Source organism: Saimiri boliviensis, chromosome 8 (assembly GCF_048565385.1).
Source record: "Saimiri boliviensis isolate mSaiBol1 chromosome 8, mSaiBol1.pri, whole genome shotgun sequence".
NCBI lineage: Eukaryota > Metazoa > Chordata > Mammalia > Primates > Cebidae > Saimiri > Saimiri boliviensis.
Window position 1 is genome coordinate 54700105 of NC_133456.1, and position 14529 is coordinate 54714633.

At 40.7% G+C, this 14529-nt stretch overlaps 1 protein-coding gene and 1 non-coding gene across 2 annotated transcripts in view; one reads left to right on the forward strand and one right to left on the reverse strand.

Annotated features, from left to right (window-relative positions):
- Nucleotides 1–14529, reverse strand: part of ADAMTS9 (ADAM metallopeptidase with thrombospondin type 1 motif 9) — a 207846-nt gene that overhangs the window by 21239 nt on the left and 172078 nt on the right. The gene's annotated exons all lie outside the window — the stretch shown is intronic.
- Nucleotides 13820–13926, forward strand: LOC120367245 (U6 spliceosomal RNA). Its single transcript, XR_005581668.1, has one exon. It is a non-coding gene; the product is annotated as a U6 spliceosomal RNA (small nuclear RNA).

Here is a 14529-nt window from a genome sequence, read left to right on the forward strand (position 1 = left end):
TGAGTTCCAGGTGCATGTGTCCAGCTGCTCCTTGACTCTCCCCGGATGTCTCCCACCTGACATGTGTCTGACTGAACCCCTGATCTTCCTGACCCCAGTGTCCTCCATCGCAGAAACAAGTCACACTGTATTCTTCCAGTTACACTGTTCCCTTAGATTCCTCTCTTGGTCTCACATCCCTCAGCCAATCATGGTGGTACAGCCTTGAGAAGGCATCTGGAAGCCAGCCACTTGGCACAATTTCCATTGGCGCTGCAGACTGCTGTGCCTTCTGGACTTTCCTGTTTTTTATTTTTTTATTTTTTTTTTATTTTTTTTTTTGAAAGAGTCTCACTCTGTCACCCAGGCTGAAGTGCAGTGGTGGGATCTTAGCTCACTGCACCTTCACCTCCTAGGTTCTAGCAGTTATCCTGCCTCAGTTTCCCAAGCAGCTGGGATTATAAGCATACACTGCCATGCCTGGCTAATTTTTGTACTTTTTTTTTTTTTTGAGACAGAGTCTCATACTGTCACCCAGGCTGTAGTACAGTGGCATGATCTAGGCTCACTGCAATCTCAGCCTCCTGGGTTCAAGCAATTCCCTTGCTTCAGCCTCCTGAGTAGCTGGGACTACAGGCATGTGCCACCATGCCTAGCTAATCTTTTTTTTTTTTTTGCATTTTTAGTAGAGATGGGGTTTCACCTTGCTGGCCAGGATGGTCTTGATCTCCTGACCTCATGATCTGCCCGCCTCAGCCTCCCAAAGTGCTGGGATTACAGGCATGAGCCACTGCACCCAGCCAATTTTTGTATTTTTAGTAGATATGAGGTTTACCATATTGGCCAAGCTGGTCTTGAACTCCTGGCCTCAAGTGATCCACCTACGTTGGCCTCCCAAAGTGCTAGGATTATAGGTATCAGCCACTGCACCTGGCTTGGACTGGCCTATAGTTTTTCTGCTTTTGCCCAGCCTGACAACATTCTATTCACCAATAGGCAGACAGAGAATGCTTTTTAAAACCTAAGTCAAGTCAAATGGCTTCCTACATCATTCAGAAAGGAATTCAGGCCCCTTATCCTGGTTCCTAAGGAAATGTGTCAACCACCCCCATCCCAATATCCTGCCCCATTCTCCTCTGCTTTCATCTTTTACTACTTCCCCCTCACTCCTAACTCAAGCCCCTTGGCCTCCCTGATGCTCCTTGAAAATGCCAAGCCTGGGCTTGGCAAGGTAGTTCATGTCTGTAATCCCAGCAGTTTAGGAGGCCAAGGCAAGTGAATCACTTGAGGTCAGGAGTTTGAGAGCAGCCTGGCCAACATGGTGAAACCCTGTCTCTCCAAAAAGTACAAAAATTAGCCAGGCATGGTGGCCGGCACCTGTAATCCCAGCTTCTTGGGAGGCTGAGGCAGGAGGATTGCTTGAGCCCAAGAGGCGGATGATGCAGTGAACTGAGATGGCACCACTGCACTTCAGCCTGGGTGACAGAGTAAGACTCCGTCTCAAAAAAAAAAAAAAAAAAAAAAAAAGCAAAGCACACTCCCTCCAAAAGGCCTTTGCAGCTGCATCTCCTGTTTCCTCTACCTGGAGCACTATTCCCCCAGGCACCAGCATAGGCTCATCACTTCCATCATTCAGGATCTGACCCCATGGTCACCCTTGAGCACCCTATATAACAATGCCTTTTCTGTCACTCTCTGATCCCTCTGCTTTAGTTTTCTTTTCATACTGCATGGCTTGTCCATAGAATGACCTGGGACATTAGCCTTAAAAATTCCACACCTTCCTGAGAGATATCCACAATTTAATCTGAAATTTCCAAGAGCTCTGTGGCCTTTAGATTCTGAAGGGGGAAAAAAGCCAAATTCTGGTCAAGTTCATGTGTTCTGCATTAGTCAGGCTTCTCTAGAGGGACAGGACTAATAGGATAGATGTACATATGAAAGGGGAGTTTATTAAGGAATACTGACTCACACGATCACAAGCTGAAGTCCAACAATAGACTGTCTGCAAGCTGAGGAGCAAGGAAGCCGGTCCTAGTCCCCAAAATCTCAAAAGTAGGGACTCTGACAGTGCAAACTTCAGTCTGTGGCGAAAGGCCTGAGAGCCCCTGGCAAACCACTGATGAAAGTCCAAGAGACAAAGGAGAAGAAGAACTTCAAGTCTGATGTTCAAGGGCAGGAAGCATCCGGCACGGGAGAAAGACGGAGCCCAGAAGACTGAAACAGTCCCGTCTTTCCATGTCTCTCTACCTGCTTTTATCCTAGCCACACTGGCAGCTGACTAGATGGTGGCCACCCAGATGGAGGGGGGCGTCTGCCTCTGCCAGCCCACTGACTCAAATATTAATTAATCTCCTCTGGCAACACCCTCACAGACAGACCCAGGAACGATATTTTGCATCCTTCAATCTAATCAAGTTGACACTCAATATTAACCATAACATGCCTTTATCTAAGAGTGAAAGAAATGCAAAAACTAACAGCATGTGGCCATCTGACTGAGAAGTTATGAGTTACATGAATATAAAGAATGTAGGTGAAGCCATCACCACCTTCTTTAGGCTTCTCTCCATGCGTAGTCACAATGGGGAAAGAAGTAGACAAGGGCAAGACTATGGTAAGGACCTAGAGTTTTATTCTATTTTTGATGGAGTTTACAGAGTTTTAAGCAGGGTGGTGATATGAATAGTTAAGAAGGAATTCAGCTGGCCGATTAGACCCTCCAAGATCTAGCCATACCTTAGTCATTAAACTCAGTAAACCCCAAATCTGAAAGTGCTGATATAATTGCTTTTTTTTAAGATTAAGCATGTTTTAACCCTGGGGAAATTTATGATTATTAGAATATTTAGGATAATCAAGTCATAATATTAATATGTATATAAATATTTCATGTTAAAATGCATATTTTATGTACTTATTATATTTACAAGAATTTGGTCTATTAGAATGAACACATCAGCCAAGTAATACTCATTTCAAATATGTAATTGAGTAATAATTGATCTTGGCTTAGAATTTTAATTTGAGATCTTATTAAGTTTATCTATCTATTGTTAGAATATTTAAGACATTTAAAAAATTACATTTATTCTCTTATTTTAATAGACTTATGTAAATTACTTAGGCACCTAGGAAGATTTATCCATAACACAAATGAGCTACTAAACAGTGAAACTGAATACACACAGAATTTATAAATGTAGCTTAAAATGTTTGATAGTGTTGGAATTAATTGAGTTTGCAAATGAACTCAAACATTCAATCTTTAAAAATAACGGCTCACATTTTTGAGAATTACCAGTAGACATATAAGTTGAGCTTAAACCCTTGCTTTTTAAAAACATGTGCCTTTAATAAATTAATCATTAATTTCTAAAACCAAGATACATTTTGCAATGGTCTTTTCTGTACACCAAAACCATTGAGGATTTCAAACATTACTTATCTCTTTTATGCCTCATTAGAAAATAAGCCCCACAAGAATGGGGTATTTTGCCTGTTATTTTATTGTGGGACTCCCAGTTCTTAGGGCTGTTCCTGGCATGTAGTAAGTGATTAGGAAAATTTTGTTGCATGAAGGCATACACCCTTTATCCTGGGTCCTACAGGATTACTGGGCACATCCTAAAGAAACTAAAGCCCTGTGATTTCCTAGAAGACACCCAAGATTCTGAATCAAGTTAGATCTAAGGGCTTGGGGACAGTCCTAGGACACTGATTTCCTAGGCCTTCTGCTCCTCAAAAGCACCTGTGCCTGCTGCCTCCTCCATGAAGTCCTCTACCGTACCCAGTGTATGTTACACCATTTACATGACTCAACGTTGTAAGGTTACTTTTGTGCTTGTTTCATCTCCTCTCTTGGTGGGCTGAAGAATTCTACATTTCTTTATCACCCAACACGCTCACGTGCCTTTTGAATGGACACACAAACGGTGCTTTCATAAAGCATACTTTTATGCCTATTGCTCCATAGAGGTTAGCAGCCCAGGCTTCAGAATCAGGCAGAATGAGCTCAAAGCCCATTTCCGTGGCTGGTGGTATGTGACTTCAACCCCTGTTTATGAAACGTTGTGAATATTGCATGTTTTTAAAATAAACATTAACCTCAATCTGCTTACCAGGCAAGATAAAGGGAAAAGCTCAACTCAGGGCACCAGCGGAATCATTTAAAATTGTTTGCTCAAGATATGTCAATAGATACCTGCAGATGTGAAGGCTTACCAGGACACGCAGGCCTTTTGGAGAAGAGCTTCAACATGGTTTACATTTCAGCCTCAGTATTTATAAACAGAACAAAATCCAGAGGGAAGAATCCTGAGAAGATAAGCCGTTAGGTAAATAGTTCAAGAGGCACCAGAAGCTTCTTCCTGGGATGGGCCAGTAAGGCTTAACAATGGGGACCTGGGTGCAATTGGAGAGTAGGGTGAGGAGAATAAGTGGAATAGACCAGGATTTAGATCAGCCCTTCTTAATTTTTAAAATGTACTCAAATCACCTGGGGATCTTGTTAAGTACAGCTTTGCTAACAAGATCTCAGGTGATATTGATGCTGCTGGTCTGTGGACCACATTTTGAATAACAACGTTCTTTGGTATGAAAGCATTATACTTCCCTCCAAAAAGAGAAGTGAAGACAGAGCACAAACAATCTCCTCCCCAAAATACAAATAGTGGCCAGTGCTATGTTTTTATTCTCATCAGATTTGGTGTCTTAGAAACTATATCTTAACATAAACCATCTTGAAAAGATGCTGGTAAGATTCCTTTATTTGCTTAAAAATACTTAAATACCTGGGCGGCTTGTGTCAAATTTTTAGGGTACAATGGTGAGCACCCTGCCCTTAAGGAGTTTACATTCCAGTATGGGAGGACAAACTCATAAGCACATTTTGACATACACAAGCATAACTCATAAGCACCTAAAGACATACATAAGCAAAAAATAAAACTGCTTCAACTTGTGATAAATGCCAAAGAAAATAAAACAGGACTATGAGTCAGAGAGTGGCTTGGGAAGAAGGGCTTTGGGAAAGAGCTGAGAAGTAGCCAGCCACAAAAAGTTCTAGGGGGCGAGTGTCCCAAGCATAAGTGCAGAGTCTAAGTTGAGCGAGAGCTTGGCAAATTTGGGGGATAGTAACAGTGTAGTTGACGTGTAGTCACCAACGGGGAAAGAAGTAGACAAGGGCAAGACTATATGGTGGGAGCTAGGGTTTTATTCTATTTGTGATGGAGTTTACAGGGTTTTAAGCAGGTTTTTATATGAATAGTTAAAAAGATCATTCTGATCAATTTAAATATTATCAGTAGTGGCACAACCAGACATTATGTGCCTCCTAAAATTTGGAGGACACACTTATGAAATAGTCTTGCTAAATGTACTTAAGCCTTTAGACCTAACATCTAGTTTATGAGAAATACAGGAGTTAGTGGAACAAGTTAAAGTATATCACGAAAAAGTACACAGATAAATCCACAAGATGGGATCACTGGCCTCCTTTCTTTTCACCAAATTCATAGCCTGAAATCAGAGGGGGTGCTTAAGATTAGAAGAGAGCTAAGAGATACAACAATCGAATGTATGCAACATGTGGATCTTAATTGGCCCGTGGTTCTAAGAAACCATCTGTAAGAGACATCTGGGGACAACTGGAAACATTTTAGGATGGAAACAAGGACTTAGGAATTATCTTAATTGCTTCAGATGGCATAATGGCATTGTGGTTAAGTAGAAGAATGTCCTTATTTTTTACAGATGAATATTGAAGAATTTAGGAGTGAAAACTCATGATGTTTGCACTTCTTAATGACTTGCTTCTAATGACTAGAATGTGGCAAAAGGGGTAGAATGTCACTGATATGGTTTGGCTGTGTCCCTGCCCAAATCTCACCTTGAACTGTACTAATCCTCACGTGTCAAGGATGGGGCCAGGTGAAGGTAACTGAATTGTGGGGATGTATTCTTCCATACTGTTCTTGTGGTAGTGAATAAGTCTCACAAGATCTGATGGTTTATAAATGGGAGTTCCCCTGCGCAAGCCCTCTTGCCTGCCACCACGTAAAACGTGACTTTGCTCCCCATTCACCTTCTGCCATGATTTTGAGGCCTCCACATCCATATGGGACTGTGAGTCAATTAAACCACTTTCATTTTTAAAGTACCCAGTCTCAGGTATGTCTTTATTAGCAGTGTGAGAACAGACTAACACAGTCACTTCTGAGATTAGGTTATAAAAGGCTGTGACTTTTATATTGCTGTCATTGTCTTTCAGGCTCTTTCCCTTGCTCACTTTGAGGAAGCAAGTTGCCATGCCATGAAATGCCCTATATAGAGATCCAAGGGACTGAGGGCAGGTTCCTGGCCAACAGCCTGCAAAGAACTGAATTCTGCCAACAACCATGGGCTGAGCTTGGAAGCCAATCCCTCTCCAGTCAGCCTAGAAATGACTACAATTGCTGGCCAATGTCAGACTGTAGTCTCTAAGCCATACTTGGATTCCTGATCCATAGATACCGCGAGATGATAAATGTGTGTTGCTGAAAGCTGCTACGTTTCAGGGTGATTCGCTATGCAGTAGTAGATGATAAATACAACGTTATATAGGTAATTCATTTAACTAATCTACTATTAAGGGGCATTAGGTTATTTCCAAGACTTCATTATTGCAAAGAATGCTACAATACACTTCTGTTAGTCCTATTATATTTTAAGGAAATTATTCTTAAATTACACTTAAAAAATTATGATTTTGAGAATTACCAAATTGCCCATTGCAGAGGTGGAAAACACTTTTTTATTTTTATTTTTTAAGTTGGAGTCTTGCTGTTATCACCCAGGCTGGAGTGCAGTGGTGCTATCTTGGCTCACTGCAAACTTAGCCTCCTGGATTCAAGCCATTCCCCTGCCTCAGCCTCCTGACTAGCTGGGATTGCAGATATGCACCACCACACCTGGCTAATTTTTTTTATTTTCAGTAGAGATGGGTTTTGTCATGTTGGTCAGGCTGGTCTTGAACTCCTGACCTCAAGTAATCTGCCTGTCTTGGCCTCCCAAAATACTGTATGAGCCACCACACCTGGCCCCAGAGGTGGAGAACGCTTTTGCAAATACTGAGTACTACCAATTTTTCTCCTCATTTGATAGATGAAAAAAATTCTCACTGATCTTTTAATTAGTAGTTCATTGATTATAAAATAAATTGGGTATAATTCATTTCCTTGTCATTTCCTTCACATTTTCTAAAAACTATCTCTTTTCACATTTCTTTCTTTTATTCTCATTCTTTCTCTTTCTCCTTTGACTGTTCATTTTCTTCAGCCTTTTTTTTTTTTTTTTTAAAGCAGGTTGTTTATATTTGTAAATGGAAATAATGCCTTAATCTGGCAAATGCGTGGAGAACATTTTTCTCCCAGTTTAGAATTTATCTTTGGACTGTGTTTATGGATTTATTTTTTTCATATATACATTTTTTATTTTTATGTGGTTAAACTTTTAATTTTTCTTCTTTATAACTTTGGAGTTTTGCATCATTTCTAAAAAGATGTTCTTACTCAAAGATGCTGGCAATGAGAATGATGATGGTGATGCTAGAGGGAAGAAGAGAGGAGGATCATAAATACTTGTTTTGTATAATATATTATGTGCCAGTTTCTGTTCTATGAAGTTTTTGTGCATATTTCACTTAAACCCTGAATTACCCTATAAGGGAAGTACCATTATAACCCCAGTTGACAAATGTGGAAACTGAGGTCTAGAGAGAAATAAGTTAACTTGTCTAGATTTTAGAGGCTGTGCTCTATACTAGCATGAAATTGCAAAGGCTATTTTTGATGCTGTTCTTCCTTGATTTTATGCCAACACAGAGCACTTTGCTCTTTGTGACCGCAAAGCCAACTCCATTTCTTGGGTGCCAGGGATGATAATAATGCTTTTTCATGACCAAAGAAGTCTTTTATTTCATAAAAAAAATGGAGCCATAAATGATTTAGCACACGCAAGGAGGCAGAAATGGAAATCGTTGCTGAAAACCAGCTCTTATCTGAGCGACAAATTGAGGCTAGAACAAGAAGCGTGGCCTTTCAGAACTGCTCACATCCTATACCAATTAAGTGTTTGGGGACGCCGACAATGGCTTCCTGATGTGGAAATCACTTTGAAACATGTAGGCTGGGAGTTAAAGCCATTAGTTCCTCTTGGGCTTCAAGGACAACTACAAAGAAAATATTTTGTAAATTGTGCAAGCATGGATTTGGCAACTCCTGGGTTAGCTTGAACTGGTCAAGCAATTGCTTTTAATGCTTTATTTCCTAAGGGACTAATACCTGGTGGGGACATAGAAAACAAACCTCACTTCAGAAAGACAACATAGAGTTTCTTAAAAGCTACAGGTCTCTCCGCCTCAGACAACCATTAAGAGAAGAGCTAGGTTCTTTCCTTGGACAAAGAGTTTTTATTTCACTCTCAAGACAGGGGATGCAAATAAGCCCAGCACTTCCTGCCTGACCTTCCCTTGTTGAAAAGCTCCAGCAGAAAGCCCAGAAGGACACCTAGGTAGGCATTTCTACGTGCCTCGAAGTCATATTGAAAGTTGAGCTACAAAAAGCAAGAGGATAGGAGGCAAGTTGAAGTCACAAACTGGAAAATTGCCTTATCTTGAGTTCTCAGGGGTCTATGGCTCTTAACCAGTGGTAGCTAATACAAAATATCGTTGAGCACTCACCGGAAATGTTCCAGTCGGGACTAATTTTCTTTCTTTCTCTGCTTGCTCTTGTGAAGCAAGGTTCTAAATGTTCTCTGCGTTATGTGAGGAAGCTTGTTGGTGTGAAAAGGCAGCCTGACAAGAATGGAGGTGTTGGCTCTAGTCTCGGCACTGCTCTTTAACTAATTTAATGTCCTGGACACAGCTGCTTTGAGTCTCACCTACACTGAGCTATTAGAGACCCTGGGTTTGGGAGCTGATTCTCTTACCCCTTGATTTTCTCATCTTTAAAATGGTAATAAAAATAGCAGCTCCCTCAAAGAGCTGTCATGAGGGTTCCAGAAGAGGCCACATGCAAAGCATTTATACTACTCCTGGCATGTTTCAGCTCAGAGTGAATGGTGCCCTCTGGAGTTGCGCAAAGGATCAGCGCTGGACTGTCACATACTGCATTAGTCTAGGTCAGGGTTCTCCAGAGAAACAGACCTCCTAGAAGAGAAATAGAGATAGGTCTCTCTCTAGATTGACCTATCTATCTCTCCAAGAATCTATCAATCACTGTCTTTATCTAGCTGATCTATGTTATCTCTATCTATTATATCTATGGGGAGAGAGAAAAAAAACAGAGACTTTGAAGAATTGGCTCATGTGATTGTGGGGGCTGGCAAGTCCAAAATCTGCATGGCAGATGAGCAGGCTGGCACCCCAGGGAATAATTGGCATTGCAGCTAGAGTCTAAAAGCAGTCTGAAGACAGAACTTCTTTCTTGGGGGGTATCCATCTTTCTTTCTTAAGACTTTCAATTGTCTTAACACGATGAGGCCCACCCACATGATGGAGGGTAATATGATTTCCTCAGAGAGTACAGATTTAAATGTTAATCACGTCTAAAAAATGCCTTCACAGCAACACCTAGACTGGTGTTTGACCTAAAACTGGATACGATGGCCTAATCAAGTTGACACACAAAATTAACCACCACACATAGTAAATGGTCTTCTATGATCTAAATGTTCATGTCCTACAAGATTTGTATGTTGAAATACTTATACCCTGAGGTGATAAGATTAGAAGATTGGGTTTTTGGAAGGTGATTAAGTCATAGTGGTGGAGCCCTCATGAATGAGATTAACGTTCTTATGCATGATGCTTGAAAGAGACCTCTCACTCCTTATGCTGTTGAGGTTAGAATAAGACAGCTGTCCATCAGAAAGCAGGTCCTCACCTGACACTGAAATTGCTGACACATTGATCTTGGATTTTCCAGCCTCCATAACTGTGAGAAATAAAATCCTATCATTTATAAGCTACCCTATCTTGTTATAGTAGCCTGAATAGACTAAGGCATGGTCAATAAATGTAGTTACTATTTTTCTTATGATATAGTGATTATTTCTGTTGCTGTTGGTCTATCTATATGCCCTTTCCAGCCCCTTCTAGTCTTGATATCTTCTATGGTACAACATGCATCTACGTTTGGGGAAAGGAAACAGAAAGAACTGCAGTATTGTGCAAGCAAATGGAATCTGAGAAGGATACATACAGGAAAATCCAGTTTTCTCAACACTTGGTTATGAAGTTGAGATGAAAGTTGGGCCAACATCTTCTCCATAATAGCCTTTCCCAAACTAAAACACAGATTATAGGCAGCATTTGTATATTACATAACTCTTCAAATAGCCAAGAATTATTGAGTACTTACCATGTGCCAGCCAGTGTTCTGAATATTTCAAATGTCTTAACACAATGAGCTTCACAGCAACCATATGATGTGGGTGCCAGTGCCAATAATATGTTCCATCTCATTGCTGAGGACGGTGAGGCCAGGGAGTGTAAGGATTCTTGTCCAAGATCACACAACTAGGGAGTGGAGGGACCCAAAAAAGCCACTCTGTCCTGTTCTAGAGCCTGTAGTTTCTAAACACATGTCTAGCATGCAAAAAATTGTAGTGCTAGAGTAATGGGAATGAGAGACATTGCCACTGCCTAGAGACTCCACTGCTGTGTGGAAAGGACGCCATAAAGGTGGATCTCCCTCGTGTGCATAAAGGTCTCTTGGAGAGCCTGTTAAAAAGATGGATTCTCAGGTCCCATCCCTAGAGACACTGATTGAGTAAGGCTGGGGTATGTTCAGGATCCACACGGGATCCTACTAAGGTCTCCTGCTTTTTCCCTGGTCATGCCAGGGCTCAGAAGGCTCTCAGATATACATCCATTCTGTGGTATTGTGAAGCTGAGCAGTAAACACCACAGAAGTATCCCGGCTCACCAAGAAAGATGAAGATAGCACTGCTCTCAGGTATGCCCATGGAGGTTTCTAAACTTGATAATGGCTCATGTACTAAAAGGCTGTCATAAGAGAAGTCCTGTGAGCCTTGACAAAGCCACAAGAGACATCCAGAATTATGTATACCATCACCCAGCACTATAAGAATTCTATGTTCTAAGAAGTATGTGTAAGAATGCAGAATTCTTGTCAAGTTCAAAAGTCTTTGGATCAAAGCAGAAAGATTTGTATACGAGAGCCACATGCAAAATCAAGCAAGCAATAAAATGGCTGCAGACTTTGGAATGTAGACAGAAAAACTAGCCAATACATGGAATTTGAATCCAGGAACATGGGCTATGGGGAACATCCCCCAGTTGAAGTTAAGGGTCACTGATGTAAAGCCCAGTGTGGCTTGTTGGGGATTTGGACAGTCAGATCAGCATCTGGTCCTTACATGTTTGCAGAAGGAGAGTAGACAGAGTAACGGCCTCCCAAAAATATCCATGTCCTAATCTCCAAAACCTGTATATATGCCTTTATATTACCTTACATGGCAAAAGAGATTTTGCAGATGTGGTTAAGAATCTTGAGATGGGAAAATGATCCTGGGGTACCCGGCAGGCCCAATGGAATCACAATGGTCCTTACAAGAGAAAGACACATCGGTTAAAGCCAGAAACAGGTGGCATATGATGGAAACAGAGGTCAGGGAGACATATTTGAAGATACTATGCTGCTGGCTTTGCAGACAGAGGAAGGGGTCATGAGTTAAAGAATGCAGGTAGCCTTTAGAAGCTGGGAAGGGCAAGAAAACACATTCTCCACCTAGAGCCTCCAGAGAGAACGTAGCCCTGCTGACCCATTTTAGATGTCTGGCCTCCAAAACTATAAGATAATAAATGTGTGTTTTTTTAAACCACATAGGTTTGAAGTAATCTACTGCAGCAACATAAGAAACTGATATAGAAGGCTTCCCTCAAATTTACGTGGGATAATCTCATACTTTCCTTAGTTGGAGTAGAAAGAATTCCCCTGATTATCTTCTATTCCAGACCTGTGCCCAGGTGAACCTCTGGCTCTACAATAGCTTTATGAGCACACAACTTTTCTTCATGCCGAGGGTGAGATCTGAGACCTAAAAATCTTCAAAGACATCAGAAACATTAAGATGTTTGTGTTGAAGAACATGTTAAAACTTAGCAGTTTATATGTCATGATGTTAAAAATTTAAACTCTTAGAGTGGCAGCTTATAATGTCAATTTAAAATGTATCATTGAGTACTTGATTTAGATTTGTGATTTTAAATCAAAACCATATTACATTAATTTTCTATTCTGGAATATTTTAAAGAACTTTAAACCCACCGATTTACATAATATTCATTATATATATATAAATATATATTTGTGTATATATAATATATATTTGTGTGTGTGTATATATATATATATATATATATATTTTTTTTTTCTTTTTCTTTTTTTGAGATGGAGTTTTACTCTGTCAACCAGGCTGGAGTACAGTGGCACAATCTCGGCTCACTGCAACCTCCATCTCCCGGGTTCAAGCAATGCTTCTGCCTCAGCCTCCCAAGTAGCTGGGATTACAGGTGCCCACCACCATGCCTGGCTAATTTTTGTATTTTTAATAGAGATGGGGTTTCACCATGTTGGCCAGGCTGGTCTTGAACTCCTGACCTCAGGCAATCCACCCACTTCGGCCTCCCAAAGTGCTGGGATTACAAGCATGAGCCACCACGCCCAGCCTAAATCACTTAAGTATTCAGAAAAGTTGGTTAAGTGAGATAACTGAAGAACCTAAGACAGAAGTACAATCTATTAAATGTACAAATGTGGTATAAAATATTTCAAGCTTTTTAATTAAGTCACAAATGAGACAAACATTAGTCAAAAGGTTTCTTAAAGTAATTGAAAAAAACTAGGGTTTTTAAAAATAATTGAAAAAAACTAGGATAGTAAATAAAATGATAAAATTTGTAAGTTTGAATCAAAACTTAAGGAACAACTAGGCTTCTGGACTTATAAATGTAATAAACTGAGTATCAATTCTTTTTTACACCCAACACCATTTTTGACCATGCTGTGACATCTCATAGCAGTGGCCTATAAGGCATTTGATCCCAAGTCCAAACCAAGTGGCAGGATGCAAGTTACATATGAAGATGTACATTTCTGTACAAAGTCACTTCTTTTTTTCTTTCCCATTGTAATTGGATGCCTTTCTTATTAGCACTTTGAATATTTGTTCCTTTTATCCCTACCGGAAATCACTGAGGTGAATAATGTTGTAAAACTAGTTGATCGCCTACCTGGCAGATAAAACATGCACTCAGAGCTAAAGCAAAAATTGCCTTCAAAATTTTGTTTTGGAAAAATCAATATTTGATATTTAAAATAACAAGTAATAGTCATGGAAAAAAATTAACTTCCTGGTCTGGAGTTCTTGTTTAAAAGATGGGGTCTCGTTATGTCACCCAGGCTGCAGTGCAGTGGCACCATCATGGCCCACTATAGCCTCCAAATCCTGAGCTCAAGCAATTCTCCCAGTTTAACCTCCCAAGTAGCTAGGACTACAGGGATGTGCCACCATACCTGGCTAATTGTTCAACCTGTTTGTACAGACAGGCGCTTGCTATCTTGCCCAGACTGGTCTCAAACTCCTGGCCTCAAGCAATCCTCCTACCTTGGCCTCCAGAGTAGCTCGGATTAGAAGTCTGAGCCACTGCATCTGGCCTTGGAGTTATTTTTCATTTTGAGGTACATATTCGAGGGGAGCCATATTATCTTTTTAGGGCTGAGGACTTCTAAAGATCATAGGCACACTTCGCAAAATCACCTCTAAAGTGAGCAGAGCACTTGCATGGGCAGCACATATACTAAAACTGGGGTTGTACAGGGAAGATTAGTGGGGTCCTTGTGCAAGGATGACACATTAATTCATGAAGTATTCCATATTTAAAAATTTTTTAAAAACCAAAATAAGCAGATTATCAGTGCAATGGCCCAGACATAACAAAGCAAGACCTCTCCCGCCATCTATTGGTGATAGGTGGTTTCCCAAGCCCGCTGAGGTTAGTGGCAGGCTTTGATGGTGACCCACAGCTTTGCTCACAGCTATCAAGTTTGTAAACAAGCAATTTCTGACCACCCTATTTAAAACAGCAACATGCTTACCCCATGACACCTGGCATTCCCAATTCTTTTTCCCTGTTTTATTTCTGATACCTTTTACCTTCTGACACACAAGGTTTTGCGCGCTACATATTACTTCTGTACCAACTGAAGCATAAAGAAAAATCAACATGCCAAGGCAAGGCGAATCATGGCGTGTTGGCAAGCTCTGGGGTATGGAAGTTCTTGGTGCCTAGGGAATGCCATCCCATGCCATGATGGTAGAGGAGTGGCCATCACGGACAATATGGTCAGATTTATTACTGGAAAATAACTGTAGGGTGGTTTAGTTGTTGATTTGTTCATCTTCTCTTTTGTCACTGCCAAAATGTAAGCTCCAAAGGGAAAGAGATTTCTGTAGCTTTTGTTCACTGTTTGTGACAGAAGCAAT